This window comes from Prionailurus bengalensis, chromosome E2 (assembly GCF_016509475.1).
Source record: "Prionailurus bengalensis isolate Pbe53 chromosome E2, Fcat_Pben_1.1_paternal_pri, whole genome shotgun sequence".
NCBI classification, from domain to species: domain Eukaryota; kingdom Metazoa; phylum Chordata; class Mammalia; order Carnivora; family Felidae; genus Prionailurus; species Prionailurus bengalensis.
In genome coordinates this window covers 16,996,288-17,011,321 of record NC_057352.1, presented here as the reverse complement: position 1 = coordinate 17,011,321, position 15,034 = coordinate 16,996,288, and the positions used below count along the sequence as shown (strand labels likewise).

General features: G+C 38.9%; 1 protein-coding gene across 1 annotated transcript in view; it reads left to right on the top strand.

Annotated features, from left to right (window-relative positions):
- The first annotated feature begins 251 nt into the window (after positions 1–251).
- Positions 252–15,034, top strand: part of LOC122494297 (zinc finger protein 850-like) — a 52,608-nt gene continuing 37,825 nt past the window's right edge. Inside the window, exons 1-2 of the mRNA XM_043599363.1 lie at positions 252–1,742; positions 2,612–2,686. The gene's annotated coding sequence lies outside the window, so the exon portion shown is untranslated. The remainder of the gene's footprint in view (positions 1,743–2,611; positions 2,687–15,034) is intronic.

Sequence of the window (15,034 nt, the reverse complement as noted above, 5' to 3'; positions counted from 1 at the left end):
TCCCAAGCAGGCTCCATGCTGTCAGCATAGAGCAAGACACAGGGCTTGATCTCATGAACCATGAGATCATGACCTGAGCTGAAATCAAGAGTCAGACGCTTAACCCACTGAGCCACCTAGGTGCCCCCATCTGAACATCTTTAAGTTGTGGCTGATGCTCCTGTTTGAATTGAACAATCACGTCTCTGAGTGTTTACTCTACCAATGACTCCCAAAGAACAGAGAAGAGTAAATGTCTGGGGGCAAGATTGTGGACAAAACAGGTACCCCTATAGCAAAATGTACCTTGTTTAAAATGTCATACTGATTTGTTATTCTGTTCCAGAACAAATGTTTGGAATCCTAAGTGTTTATATAAGAATGCTGCAAGTTATTTATTATATAAATTATGTAGCTTTTCCCTCTTAAAATTGAAACTCCAGGAAGACATGCCCTTATTATTAGTTTGAACAGGAAATGAGGCTTGCAGGATTCAGATTCCTCCACCATCTCAGCCACCCATGCTGAGATGACCCATATTTAGGTGATCACACAAATACTCATACACTTACCCACAGATCCACACACAATCTTGCCCCACCACATGCACACAATTATTCCAACCTCACACGCCCATGATATGACCTTCTAGCCTCACGAAGTCACACATAGTCTTGATCCCACCACTCTGTTCACACTCACCAATTTTACTCACATGCAGTTTCTCTTACACTCAACTATCCTCCTCCAACCAGTCACACATGTAATCTCACCGCTGTCTCACACTTTCTTTGCCTACCTTCAAATACATAACTGGGCTTGAAGATTTCTCCCTTTCAAACTCCCCAGGCTGGTTTGGTCACAGATGCTCCCGTCCACATTCAGGTTCGTTCTCCTGGCTCCCCGACAAGTTCCGAAGCAGTCTGCCTCAAGAACATCTTGGTACTCAGGGCAAAGCAGAATTCTGAGCACCATCAGGGCACTTAACTGTGGCCAGCTTCTAGAGGAGGCACCTTAGGCAGCTTGGCCTGGTCCATCTGGCCATTGGCGAAGGCCAGGACTGGGATTCCCAGGATGCCTGAGAAGGATGCCTGTAGGACCTAGTATTTTACAGGTGAACTACCAAAGCTGGAGAGAGCCGCTCTGAGGGCTGTGTCAACGAAAAATTGCACCAGACAAGTTAAACAGGTAAGGAAGATTCTATGAACGATTGTTGCAATAGAGAGAGAGATATTGAACTCAAGTCAGTATATAACATAGCAGGGATTTATATCCAATGCACAGCATGAGGGAGTCAGTGGATAAAAGATTACTAAGAGGAGCGTGGTTAAGTATCAAGGGCAGGGGGATTCTTGCTGAACTAGGGTCTGCAGATCAAGGACCAGCCATGGTCAACAGGAGTGCTCACAGGAGCCTGTCTACAGTTTGGTCGACGGAGTCCTTAGCTGACGCTCGCGGAAGCCCCCGGAGAGCGGCTCAGCGGGAAGGCCGTTTTGGCTAGGTCCGTTTTGGCTAGCTCCACGCCTCGGGGAAATTGGGATATCCAGGCGACAGCTTTCCAGAAACCTGTCGCATTCGTACTACATCTCCCAGAGGCCTCTAGGCTCAGTGCTCCCTCCCGCGAGAACTGGACCTTCTCCTGAGCAGTGGGCGGGATCTTCTGGCGGGTTGGAGCAAACGGCCCCAGGGCGCTGCGGGAGCTCCTGCGTTCGACTTGTTCCAAGTAGAGTAGAGAGGTACTACCTGTACCGAAGGAGGCGTAGGTGAGGTGGCCCGGAGCCCGGGATTGGGCCGGCGTGTCTGGAACCTCTGGCCTGTGCAGGGTGTGTGGGGAGCCAACTGAGAGGGGGAGATTGTGAGGAGGGTGTGTGTCTGAATGTGACTGTGTGCCAGTGTGAGCGTGTACGGAACTGCGAGGGCGGGGAAGGGGGGCTTGATTTGCGGTTATGATTGTTCATGTGTAATGAGGTAATTGTGTGACCGGGTGTTTGCGCGTGTAGCGTTCTTTGACCGCGTTTGTAAAACTGGGTGTCTTCTTGTGTGTGTGTGTGTGTGTGTGTGTGTGTGTGTGTGTGTGTGTGTTTATGACCATTTGCTGAACTGTGGGTATGGGATGCCTTAACTGTGAGATCGGTGATTGTGTTTACCCAAGGTGTGTGTATTTGTGATATTATTAGTGTAGGGTGCGTGTGAATTCGTTATTGTCACTGTGTCCCCATGAAGTGTGGCAGTCGGAATGTGAGAGTGTGGGGTGCCTATGACTGCGATTGTGACTGTGTCTGTTCCTGCAGTGTGTATGCTCGTGTGACCATGTGCAGCCAGTTGTGTTTAGGTTTGGGGTGCCTGTGTCCTCGTGGCGTGAGTGAGTTTGTGGGAATATGTGTCCGTATAGCACTGTAGTTGTGGGGCGCCTTTGTGTGCCTTTGTGACTCCAGCGCTCTGTTCCCAGGAGACCTCTGTGAGCTCAGGGACAGATTCTGCCCAGAACTACAGTCACCCTGCTCTTGTCTTGATGCTGGTGTTGAACAGGCACCCTAGCCTTGCCTGACCTACATGTATAGGTGACGGGTGGTTGGCTGACCTGGACTCCCAGAAGAGCCTGGTGTTTCCTGACTTCTTTCTTTTTCCCCAGCTCTGCTTTGCTTGCACAGACGCTTCCAGAGTGGAGGAAAGAATGGCTGTTGAAAATCCACAAGGCTCCTGCAAGGTAGTTTGTTGTGTTGTTTCCCCTTTTTCCCTGGAATCCCCTTTTCTTTGTCAGGACTTGACTTGCTTTCCTCCTCTTGAAAATTCTTGTCCATCAGGTGACTTGATCCCTGGAATTTCCCCTTTGATAAAATGTGAGTGACTGCACACCCTAACCCCTCACACACCTGATTTTCTCTTACTAAGTTGTCAAATGGTTTAATTTTCCTTTGTGCTGTCTTAAAAAAAAATACTGTTTCCTCCTACTCGTAAAAGTAAAATATGATTATTTTAAACAATTTCAGAAGTACATCTTTTGAAGAAAATGTCCATTCCCAGTTAAAAACCAATGCTTACTTTTTTGTATTTTCTCCCCACTATGTTTTATGTACATATATAAAATGTGATTTTTAAAAATTGAATTCATTCAGCATTTACCATTATGGCCTACATTTTTTACATAAAATTAAATTTAAGTTTTTTCCCACATGATTTAATATTTGAAACATTTTTAGAAGTGTGTATTTTTTTTGAATGCCTCTGGCTTATTTTTTTTTGCTCTTAAATTAGATACAGAAATAGCATATCCTACTTATTTGTATTGTTTAATATATAATTGTAAAGACTCATGTAGGGAGTACCTAAGAAATAAAATACAACTATCTCTAAAGAAACCTCTGATGTACCCCTCCACAATCACAAATAACTGTGCTCCTCTGGTGATAACCACTGTGATGTTTTCTTTGCCTTACATTAGAATTTTAGTACCTATGTATGCATTCCAAAATCATATAGGTTTAGTTTATGTCTATTTTCTCTCTTTGTATGAGTAGACATTCTTTTGTGTTTTTTTAATAAAAAAATGTGAGCTTCATTCATGTTTCCTGTAACTACAGTTAATTTTTTCCATTGCTATATATATATATTATCTTGTATGATAGCATCACAATTTACTACAATTTACTATTTATCCTTTCTGTTTTTCATGTATATTTGACTTCCAGTTTTTGGTCATAACAAGCATTGTGACCACTAGTATTTTGTGCACATATTTTGGTACACATGTGTTTGCATTTCTTTAGCATATATACTAAAATTGTGGTTAAGTTGCTGAGGGATAGAAATTGTACATCTTCAGTTTTACTAGACAACGTCAAACTGTTCTCTAAAGATACTGTGCAAGTGTTTTACTTATATCAGCAGTTCACAAAGGTTCCTTTTGCTCCACATCCATGCCAGCCCTTGGCATCATCATACTTTTAAATTTTTGACAGTTTGGTGGTTGTCTAATGTTATCACATTTAATTGATAGTTCCTTTATTATCAATGAAATGTAACACCAATTCTTGCCCACCTGGGCATCCTTTTTTGTAAAATGCTTGTTCAAATGTTTTGCCAAATTTTAATTGGGTTGTTTTTCTCTGATTATAGCAATTGATATATATATGTGTATATATCTTCTGTATAATAGTGACTAAATATTTTCTTCTGCTCTGGCTTAGTTTTTCATTCTGGTGCCTTTTGATGAATATAGAGGTTCTGGTGCCTTTTGATGAATATAGAGGTTCTGGATTTAAATGTAAGGAATCTTTTTTCGTAGTTAGTTCTTGTTTAAGAAATTTTCTGCTACGTAGAGGTAATGAAGATTTTCTCATGTTCTCTTCTAGAAGCTTTCTAGCTGTTCATTTTAACATGTAGGTCTGTACACTACCTGGAATTGATTCCTGTAGGTAGTGATTTAATTTCATTTTATTCCCCATGTGGGTATCCAGTTGTTCCAGTATCATTTATTGAAAAGTTCATCTTTCTACACTGATTGACAATACCATTTTAGTAAAAAAAAATCAAGTGACCACCTATGTCTACATGTATTTTGGGAGATTATATTCTGTTCCATTGCTCTATTTTTCTCTCCTTGCAGCAATATCATGCTATCTTATTCGCTGTAACTTTATAATATTTAGAGCAAGTCCTCTTTTGTTCCTCAAGAGTGTCTTGGCTGTTTGTGTTCTTATGCATTTCCATATAAATTTTTGAAATAGCTTGGTTGCACTCAGGCATCTTTTGTGATTTAGATTGAATTGCATTGTATCTATAATTGTATAAATAGAAATTTGGGGAATCTTGGGGTGACTGGATGGCTCAGTCGGTTAAATGTCCAACTCTTGATTTCGGCTCAGGTCATGATCTCATGGTTTGTGAGATTGCACCCCCCATTCAGCTCTGCACTGACAGTGTGGAGCCTGCTTGAGATTCTCTCTCTCCCCTCTCTCTGCCCTCTCTCTCCCTCTCTCTTAAAATAAATAAAAGACATTTTAAGTTTTTTAATGTTTATTTTTGAAGGAGAGTGAGCGAGCAAGGGAGGGGCACAGAGAGAGGGAGACACAGAATCTGAAGCTGTCTCCAGGCTCTGTGTTGTCAGCACAGAGCCCAATGCAGGGCTCAAACCCATAACCCATGAGATCATGACTTGAGCCAAAGTTGGATGCTTAACTGACTGAGGCACCCAGGCACCCCAAGACATTTTTTAAAATCTTGAAAAAAAAAAAGAAATTTGGGGAATCTTCTAATAATACAAGCCTCTCAATTGACTTAGGTCTTCTTATTTCTCAACAAGGTCTTGCTTATCTCCTGTAAATATTCCCAGGCAATTAGGAATCACATAATCCATTCTATAGTATTTCCTTTTTGCATTGAGTGCCAGGAATCTGAGCACTTCAAATAATGATCAATCCTAGTAATAATTTTAGCCTGGGTTTTTGATATTGAGTACCTATTACCTATGACCTTTGTATGTTATTAAAACATTTTTTTTTTCTTTAATTCTTAGTCTCCTCAAATACATTTTTGAAACTGGGGACATTGGGTCATCTATGTGGCTCAGTCGGTTAAGCATCTGACTTCGGCTCAGGTCATGATTTCACGGTTCACTGGTTTGACCCTTGGCGTTGGGCTCTGTGCTGCCAGCTCAGAGCCTGGAGCCTGCTTCAGATCCTGTAGATCCTGAAGGCTCCACTTGCTTCAGATTCTGTGTCTCCCTGTCTGTCTATGTCCCTCCCCCACTCGTGCTTGCGCTCTCTCTGTCTCTTAAAAATAAATAAAAACATTAAAAAAAGAGAGAGAAAGGAAGTAGGGATATAAAAATTAGGAAGGGGGCGCCTGGCTGGCTCAGTCAGTGGAGCATGCAACTCTTGATCTCAGAGCTATGAGTTTGAGCCCACGTTGGGTGTGGAAATTACTTAAAATCTTAAAAAAAGTAGGTATAGACTTAGATACAGATAGATGCTTACTGTCTAATATTTTTATTTTAATAACATTTTGGTCCAATCAATTCTGTTTTGTATGGTACTTTTACTGTTCTCTTCATATTATGTTTTATAACTGCCCTTACCTCTTCCCACTACCCTCCACTATCCTTTGTCAGGTAGTTTCTGCCTCTTCATCTTTGCCATCTGTTCTCACTAACTGTTTAGTTTAAATATTGGCTCCTTCAGGAAAAGAAAGAAACACCATATCTCAGATTATTTTACCTATGCTATTCTCTCAATAACACGGTGTAAAAAGTATGGGCTCTGGTATCAGATGTAGCTTCTGATCTCAGCTGCACCACCTGTGAGCTGTTTAACCTGCAAATGAGAGGCTCTCATTCTCACTCAGTGTCGAGAATGAAATCAGATATGTGTGGAACACTTGGTACACATCAGAAGTTCGGTAAATGTTAGCTCCATTTCTCTATTTCTCATTCTTGGGAACTTTATATCAATTACAGTTTAAAGCCCTTAACTAAAGGCCTTTTGGTGGTTCCCAAAGGATCTTTTATTTTAAATTGAGGTATAATTGACATGTAACATTATATTAGTTTCAGATGTACAACGTAGTGTATTGGTATTTGTATATATCTTGAAATGACCTCATAGTAAGTCTAGTTAATATCATCACCATACATAATTTTTTCCTGTGATGAAGAGTTTTAAGATTTACGCCACTAGCAGCTTTTAAATATGCAATACAATATTATTAACCGCCCATGACTTCTTTCTTTTACAACTGGAAGTTTGTACCTCTTGAGCCCCTTTTTCCCATTTCACATCCCCCACCCCTGGTCTCTGGCAACTATCAACTATTTTCTGTGTCTACAAGGTTGGCCTTTATTCAGATTCCATATGTAAGTGAGGGGGTGCCTGGGTGGGTCAGTCAGTTAAGTGTCTGACTTTGACTCAGGTCATAATCTCCCAGTTCATGAGTTCGAGCCCCACATCAGGCTCTCAGCTGTCAGCATGGAGCCTGCTTCTGATCCTCTGTCCGTGCCCCCCTGCCCCTCCCCCACTCACACACTCTCAAAAATAAACAAACATTAAAAAAAATAAATTCCACATGTAAGGGAAAGTATATGGTATTTATTTTGTCTGACTTACTTCACTTAGGATGATGACCTTGAGGTCCATCCATGTTGTCATAGATGGCAAGATTTCACTCATTTTTATGACCCAATAATAATATAAAATCTCTTTATTCATCCATCATGGGTCACTCAGATTGTAAACTATCTTGGCTATTGTAAACAATGCTGCAGTGAACATGGTCTCATATGTCTTTCTGAATTAGTGTTTTCATTTTCTTTGGATACTCAGAAGTGGAATTGCTGGTTCATATGGGAATTCTGTTTTTAATTTTTTGAGTCCTTACTGTTTTCTGTAGTGGCTACACCAATTTACATTCCTACCAATAGTGTATAAGTAAGTGTTCCTTCCCTTTTCTCCGTATCTTCCTCAACATGTTATTCCTTGTCTTTTTGATAATAGCCATGCTAACAATTGTGAGATGATATCTCACTGTAGTTTTGATTTGCATTTCCCTGATGGTTAGTGATGTTGAGTATCATTTCATGTACCTGTTGGCCATCTGTATGTCTTCTTTGGAGAAATGTCTATTCAGATTCTCTTCCCATTTTTAAAATAAAATAGGTTCTTTGCTATTGAGTTATACTTTCTTTATATATTTTGGATATTATCATATACCCTTGTCAGATGTATGATTTGCAAATATTTTCTCCCCTTTTTATTCTCCCCTTTTTATTTCCTTTACTATTCAGAAGATTTTTTTTTGTTTGATATAGTCCACTTTTTAAAAAATATTTAGAGAGAGAGAGTGTGTGTGTGTGTGTGCACTCTCATGCGCGAATGGGGGAGAGGCAGAGGCAGAGAGAATCCCAAGCAAGCTCCATGCTCATTGCAGAGCCTGACATGGGGTTTGACCCCACGAACTGTGAGATTATGACCTGAGCTGAAATCAAGAGTCAGACCCTTAACCTGAGCCACCCAGGTGCCCGTCCACTTGTTTATTTTTGCTTTTGATGCCTTTGCTTATGGGGTTATATCCAAAAAATAATACCTAAGACCAATGTCAAGGAGCTAACAGCCTCTGTTTTCTTCTAGGAGTTTTATGGTTTCAGGTTTTACATTCCAGTAAAATAATTTTGAATTAATTTTTATATGGTGTTAAGATAATAATCTAGTTTCACTCTTTCCATGTGGCTGTCTAGTTTTTCCAACACCATTTATTAAAGAGACTGTCCTTTCCTTTTTGTATATATTTGGATCCTATGTTGTAAACTTTTTGACCATAGTTTATTTTTGGGTTTCTGGTGCATAGGTTTATTTCTGGGTCTGTATTCTGTTCCATTGATCTGTGTGTCTGTTTTTATGCCAATACCATACTTTTTTGATTCCTATATCAAAACAATCATATACAGTACTTTAAAATCCGGGAGCATGATGTATCCAGCCTTATTCTCCGAAGGATCTTACAGGCAAATTTTGCTCCCCAAATGCCTTGTAAATCATTGAGAGCCAGGATTATGCATTTCAATTCTCTTATATATATAACTTTTAATCCATTTTAAGTTTGTTTTGCTGTGTATTGAGGATCTAAATTCAATTATTTTTCATTTACTCAGTATTGTTCCTGTGTCTTTTATCCAGTAATAATTTATTTCCTTTTCCATTACTTTGCATTACCTTCTTGGTGTTATATTATTTAAATAGGCTGTATCCTCTATTTGAAAGTTTTTTAATTTAAAATTTAAAAAACTGTACTTGTACCTATGCCATGTTTAGATCATTTCCTTTTACAAATCTTTGAATACCAATCAAATATGTCACTTTTTTCTGAAGATAGCTGTATTCTCTGTTCCTTTCATTACAAAATAATTATTACAACAAATTTAGAAAATGCAGAGAAGCAGAAATAAAAAAAACAAAGGTCATCTGTAGTCCTACCAATTAACGATTGCTGTCACATTGTTAGAGCAAATACTTAGAATTCTTTTTTTAATGTGATCATACTATGGTCACTGACCTTTAACCCATGTTTATTCATGCCTAAGTACCTTATGAATAGCTGTCGTGTTTTTACACATTTATCTTTGTCGTGAGTTGTAATGGTCTGGTAGTGTTACCATTTTATCAAGCCTCTTTTGTTGAATGTGGTTTGCTTATAAACTGTTGCCTTTGTAAACAAGTATCCTCTTAGCCTGAATGGCTAAAATTCTTAACTTTTATTTTTAGTTAAGTAATAATTATATATATAGTCAATGAATATATCTTTTTATACAAATAATTTATATGTTATGGAAGAGCTCAAGTTCCATGTGACCACAGTCTTCAATCCCAGTTGTATATCCAAAGTTCCCAAAGGTAGCTACTGTTAAAAATTATTTATCCTTTTTACCTTTATCCTATACATTTAAATATATGGACACACGTATGTGGTAATGTTTTGTCACTTAAAAGTTTATCTATATGAAAAGAATTATAAGTGTATCCTGCAAAATGTGGAAAGTAACTGCATTATAGAATTGGTCCAAGGTTTAAGTTGGTTCATGTAAAATCCTTAGAACAGGATTCTTAGCACATTCACTTAGAACTTCCACTTAGTGTGAGTTGTTTGGTAATTATTGTTACTATTTTGAAATTTGCTTTATTATTCTGTGTGGAGAATTGTTCACATAAGTATAGAACTATCTCACTTTAATTGCTTCACGTAAAGCCATATTTTGTAGTACTGTGGTATGTTTAATCATTCTTTGGTTTTTAAACATTTAGATTTTATATAGTTATCACTGTGGCAAGCACTATTCCAGTGAATATTTATGTACAGGCATTCTCTAAGGTATATACTAAGAGTAAAATTATGGGGACAATAGAGTACACATATTTTAAACTTCAGTAAATATTTCCAAGTTAAACTTCACAATAGCTTGTTCACTTCACAGTACTCCTAGCTGTCTCTGACAGAACCTGTTTCTCCACTTCTAGTTAGTTTACTTATGGCTACATAAGGTGTAAAAAAGCACTTGCAGGGGTGCCTGGGTGGCGCAGTCGGTTAAGCGTCCGACTTCAGCCAGGTCACGATCTCGCGGTCCGGGAGTTCGAGCCCCGCGTCGGGCTCTGGGCTGATGGCTCAGAGCCTGGAGCCTGTTTCCGATTCTGTGTCTCCCTCTCTCTCTGCCCCTCCCCCGTTCATGCTCTGTCTCTCTCTGTCCCAAAAATAAATAAACGTTGAAAAAAAAAATTTAAAAAAAAAAAGCACTTGCAACAAATAGGGACAGAGGATTAATGATTTCTTTTAATTTAATCTAGTTATTCTTAACCTTGGTTATTGATGTCTGGGTCCCACCCACAGCAATTCTGATTTTAATTCATCTGGGATATGGCCTAGGCATCATCATTTTAAAAAAAGCACTGATGATTCTAGAATGCTATCCACAGTTGAGAACTAATGACTTAAAAGCTCATACAAGGTGACAACAAAAACACTGAGATGCAATTTGTCTGCAGTGGGGTTCAAGCTCTAGAATTTTTTTTTTTTTAATTTTTTTTTTTCAACGTTTTTTTAAATTTATTTTTGGGACAGAGAGAGACAGAGCATGAACGGGGGAGGGGCAGAGAGAGAGGGAGACACAGAATCGGAAACAGGCTCCAGGCTCTGAGCCATCAGCCCAGAGCCCAATGCGGGGCTCGAACTCACGGACCGCAAGATCGTGACCTGGCTGAAGTCGGACGCTTAACCGACTGCGCCACCCAGGCGCCCCAAGCTCTAGAATTTTTTAAAAGCTACCCAATTGGGGCGCCTGGGTGGCTTAATTGGTTAAGCATCTGCCTTCAGCCCAGGTCATGATCTCACAGTTTGTGAGTTTGAGCTCTGTGTCCGGCTCTGTGCTGACAGCTCAGAGCCTGGAGCCTGCTTTGGATTCTGTGTCTCCCTCTCTCTCTCTCTGCCCCCTCCCCAGCTTGTGCGCTCTCTCTCTCTCTCTCTCTCTCTCTCTCTCAAAAATAAATAAACATTTTTAAAAAGCTACCCAATTGATTCTGATTGCAGTGAGAGTTAATCACTGACTTAGGCAAATCATGATTCATTTTCTGGAGCTGCTGGGTACTGTAGCTATCAAAAATTAAAACAAAACCAGTCTTGTAGCAAGGAAGTAGAGGAGGGATGATTTTGAAGGAGGCAGTCAACAATGCCTGCCATACCTGTGCTCTTGCCAGCAATTAATATGAAACTGTCATTGGTCATTTTAGCAGCGTTTTGGGAGAAAACCTAAAGCATATAGTATACACACATGCTTAATCAGCAGTCTTCATGTTTTTCAAAAGCAAGCCTTGAGTTTTGTGAATCTTACATACTTTATTAAATTTTTTGTAGTCTGTTTTTATCTTCATTAATCCTTTCCTGCTGTTTTTTGAGATTCTTTTGTTAGAATATTGAATTCTGATCAGTTTTATTTTATTTTTTAACGTTCAGTGTTACTAATTTTTATGTTTGTAATTTTCCCATGTCCAGGTTTTTTTTTATATCTATATTGCTCTCCTTTTTACTTCATTTCTAGTATCTTGTATTTCTATTTAGTTTCATATTTAACGTGAGAATTATTGATAATATGTCTTGTTTTGGGTAACTTTTCCATTTTGATTAAATTTCAAACTTGTAGAAAAGTTACAAGAATAATACAAAGTAGTCTTGTGTACTCTTTACTCAGACTCACCAATAGTTTTATTTTGCCCTATCTACATTATCATTCCTATATGTGCTTGCAGTTGTTCTCTCTATATATACATGTGCACACACACTTACACAATACACACATTTTACCTGAACTATTTAAGAATAAGTTGTGGATGTTTGCTTGTTTACTCTTAAACACGTCAGTGTGTTATTTCCTCAGAACAAGAGCATTCTCTTACATAACCACAGTACACTTATTAAAGTAAGAAAATTTTAGCAATTATGCAATACAGTTACTTAACAGTCTATATTCAAGATTTTTCACTAGTCCTAATTTCTTTGTAGCAACTCACCCTACCCTCATCCTCCATCCCCAGGCACTGTCCAGGATACAGTCTAGGATCACACATTGAATTATTGAATTTAATATCATGTCTTTTTTTAGTCTTCTCTACCTAGAAGAGTTTCTCTTTCTCTGTGTTTCATGACCTTGACATTTTTGAAAAGGGTAGGCAAGTTATTTTGTAAAATGTCCCTCAGTTAGGGTTTGTCTTATGGTTCCTAATACTTATATTCAGGTTATAAAATTTATGGCAGGAATACAACAAAAGTGATTCTATCCTTCTCAGTGCATCCTATCGGGATACCTCATGTTGACTTGTCCCGTATTTGGAGATGTTGACTTTGATAATTGGTTAAGGTAGTATCTACTATGTTTTTTCACTATAAAGGTAATAGTTGTCTCTGTAATGTTATGTTGCATATGGGAGATATGTTAAAAGTGTAAATGATTTTCCACAAACTTTCACATACTACTTCTAGCATCCATTGGTATTACTTTCTGGATCCATTATTACTATGATGCTTTCAAGATTTTTTTTGTTTTATTTGTTTTGTTTTGGTTTTTGGTTTTTTTTACTTCCATCATTTTGTCTATATTAATTAATTGGCATTTTATCATAAAGAAGAGTGGTCCCTTCTTCACTACTTACTTATTCATTTGTTATGTCAGTATAAATTCATAGATTTTTATTTTGCTCAATGAGGTATAATCTTTTACTATTTAGTCTGATACTCTAATTGTTCTGGATTTGGCCACCAGTAGCCTATTCAGGGTGACTTCTGCATCCTTTTAACTTTCTATATGATTCTTTGAGACTTTCCTTACTTTCTGGTACAACAAGTTGCAATAGGCTCATATCCAGATACTCTCTTAGCTCTAGCCAGAATTGAACCATTTCTCTAAAGAGCCTGGTTCCTTGCAGTAAAGAATGTGTAGAAACCAAGATCTGGTTGCTAGGACTATAGTATTCATTCTAGTTTTATCCTGTTCCACATTTGTATCTTTCTTCTCCAATAATTAAAAACCTGACTCTCGGGGCGCCTGGGTGGCGCAGTCGGTTAAGCGTCCGACTTCAACCAGGTCACGATCTCGCGGTCCGTGAGTTCGAGCCCCGCGTCGGGCTCTGGGCTGATGGCTCAGAGCCTGGAGCCTGTTTCCCATTCTGTGTCTCCCTCTCTCTCTGCTCCTCCCCCGTTCATGCTCTGTCTCTCTCTGTCCCAAAAATAAATAAATGTTGAAAAAAAAATTTTTTTAAAAAAACCTGACTCTCACATGCTCATTATATTTACTAATTTGTTCAATTCTAGAATATACAAAAATAGTTTTGGAACTGCTAACCTATACAATAACAAATATCAAATACTAAGTGTAGTTCAGTATTTGTTTATAGTTCTCTTTGTTTAGAGTAAGGATAATAGTTAAAATACTGTGTTCAAATTTACTTGGGTTCATTTTTTTATTCCCTCCTTCAGTGCGGTTGTATTATTCATTTGAAATACATTTAGATTTATTTGTTCCTGTTTGTATGTGTTTGACTTTTCAAAAATTATCGGTTCAGTCTGACTGATTTGATTATAGGAATTGGTAAAGCATTAACTTGGTTCCAAAAGTTAAAACTACACAGAAAGGTACAGCTGGAACGTGTCACTCTGCTCCCAGAACCCTTGTTTTAGTGAATATTATGCACTGAATTGTGTCCCTCCAAAATTCATATGTAGAAGCACTAACTCCCAGTACCTTATAATGTGACTGTATTTGGAGATAGGTCTTTTAGAGAGATAATTAAGTTAAAATGAGGCTGTTAGGGGGGACTCTAAACCAACCTGACTGATACCCTTTTATGAGGGGAAATTTAGACACAAAAGGAGACACGGGGGATGCTCATGTACAGAGGAAAGACCATGTGAGGACAGTGAGAAGGTGGTTATATGCAAACCAGGGAGAGAGGCTTCAAAAGAAGCCAAATTCTCCAACACCTTGTGCTTGGATTTCTAATCTTCAGAATTGTGAGCAAATAAATTTCTGTTGTTTATACCACCCAGTCTGTGGTATTTTGGTATGGAAGCCCTAGCAAACTAATAGTATGTTATTTCCTCCTGGCTCATAGCATAAATCTGTCTCCCTGGAACATGTTGAGGTTGGACCCTTGTTATAGGTCTAATGGCAACAGAATGGTTCTGTTGTATCTTGAGGAGAATGAGCATGACCTTTTAAGTTACTGCTCCAGGTGATGCTATCATAGGATTTTCAATCAGAGGAAAGCTACTTTCCCAGACACTGGATTGCAAGTTACTTCCACTGTTAAGAGAGTCCCCAAAAGACTTGGTGGGGGGGCTCAAGATTGTCAGTTTCATCTGGGTCCCAACTAGATGTCCCCATTCCATATTTAAGCAACAATTTTTTTAAATGTTTATTTATTTTTGAGAGAGAGAGAGAGAGAGAGAGAGAGAGCGAGCACGAGCAGGGGAGAGGCAGATAGAGGGAGACACAGAATCCGAAGGAGGCTCCAGGCTCTGAGCTGTCAGCACAGAGCCTGATGTGGGGCTCGAACCCACAGACTGTGGACAGTGAGATCATGACCTGAGCCGAGGTTGGACACTTAACTGGCTGAGCCACCCAGGAGCCCCTAAGGATCAAATTTTTTACCAATTAGTCCTCAAACTTTTACATGAAAAATATGGCAAGACTGAATTCAACTATTATCATAAGTCAGCAGCCTGCACAATTTTATGTTTGATTTTCCGCAATATCAGCCCTGTGACTTCAAGAAATGGAGACTCTTTGGATTTGCATGGACGTGCTCTGGTTCTCAAGAGTGTGACTTGAACTCAGAGTTAACAGACCCAATCTTGTCAATTTCTCTTTGTAAGCACTGGAATGAACTCATATGAATTCACATTTCACACCACAGCCCTTATAAGTCATCATTACTACAATAAAGGTCAAGATATATGGCTCCCAAGATATATGCTTTAGTCGGCATTTTATCACGATCAACCACAGCTTGATTAATTGTGATCCCAC